Below are 1,582 nucleotides of genomic sequence, written 5' to 3'. Positions count from 1 at the left end.
TCAGAGTATGCAAAGTCTAATCATTTTATCCTCGTAGTCTGTCAGCTCAAACCCTTGTGTATCAGTTTAGTTAAACAGAGGAATGGAAAAATTTAAAGGTCAAGTTGAGCGGCGGTTGATTCAGTTCACACAACTTTGGTAACCTGATTTTTTTCCCCCTCTTACCTGATTTGCTTGTGTGAACTGAAGTGAGGTTTAAATAACCCTTAAAAAAAAATCTCACACCTTCAAGAGGGTTGGTAAACAAATGCTAAGCATCCCATGGGTGTGGAGCTCGGCGAACCGCAGAGCCTTATTTGCTCCTGCTTGTCTCAGCTTGCGGCTGTGTATTTCTGTCCTTCTGAAGATGCAAAGGTAGCATGGTAGGACACACATCAGTACACACACTTTTGTGCATACACCCTTGCAGAAGAAACACACGCACACACAAACATGCAAACGCAGCGTACTTAAACACACAGAGCCCTGCAACAAAGCAACCAAAAATAACAGGCACCTGTTGCTCAAACCACAACGTCTACAATGAAGCCAAATTAGAGCGTCTCCCTAGCAACAGTAATTTCAATCACAAGCTGCAGCAAGCAGCCTAGAAAACAACCACACTTAAACATCGCTGCTATGTGAGTCACCTGTAAACAATGAATAAACATATGTGCATGCATGTTTAGCCAATTCCTTTATTTGATGAAAGTGGATGTACAGCCTAATACTGAATGATATGTGACCCTCTGAGACGTCTGCCAAACCCCTCCACTCTTTGAGGGTAGGAGGAAATCACGCTACCATTAGTGGCTGAAACATGATTGCAAGGATTTCATTGAAGTGCTACGATAAAAAGCTTCCCAGCCACAGACGGCAACTACTCAGACTCTGACCGAGTGGGCTGCTGTGTTCATGTGTTGTAGGGGCTCCTCTAGTGGTCGCAAGCAAAAACTTCAGGAAGTTGATGTGTTTTAGCAACCACATTATGTCTCAGTGAGAAAAGCACATTTTTTGATTGCCTGTTTAGGCCGTTTGCAATGGAGACAGGTGTGCAATAGGCATGTTGTATTTACACCTGATAGCATTGTCTGAGAAAAGCAATAAAGGTGAATACATGTGCATGAAACCTATATAACTTAAATCCAATTCAAATATGCAAATGGGATGGGAAAAATATTTTTTACAGATTGCTAATGAGGGCAGTTTACCATAATAGACATGCCATTTATACATATATATCTCTTCATGTTACCTAAAGCTGGCATGTGTGAACGCAAGAAGGAGGCAGCTTCTTCACAAAAGAAAACTTAATTGGAAGCACATGTGTTGCACTGTGCAGCAGTTTAGGATGGTTTGGGAGGTGGGTGGTGGGGGTGTAGGGTGCTGCTGTGAATGAGGGTGTTAGTGATGGGAGGGAGAAAAACACAAGAGGGGGGAAAAAAAATCTGTTTGTGGGGGTGGGAGCGAAGGCCTGGCGGTTGGGAGGGCATGAGAATGTAAACTCCGACGTAAGTGAGGCGATTTACTCAAGCCTGGGAATTCAGTGCGGGGGTGGAGTTGGGGGGTTAGTGTGAGTGGACTCAATTTAAACCACATTGCT

The sequence above is a fragment of the Oreochromis niloticus genome, linkage group LG14, assembly GCF_001858045.2.
Source record: "Oreochromis niloticus isolate F11D_XX linkage group LG14, O_niloticus_UMD_NMBU, whole genome shotgun sequence".
Taxonomy (NCBI): Eukaryota; Metazoa; Chordata; class Actinopteri; order Cichliformes; family Cichlidae; genus Oreochromis; species Oreochromis niloticus.
This window is presented reverse-complemented; position numbering follows the sequence as displayed.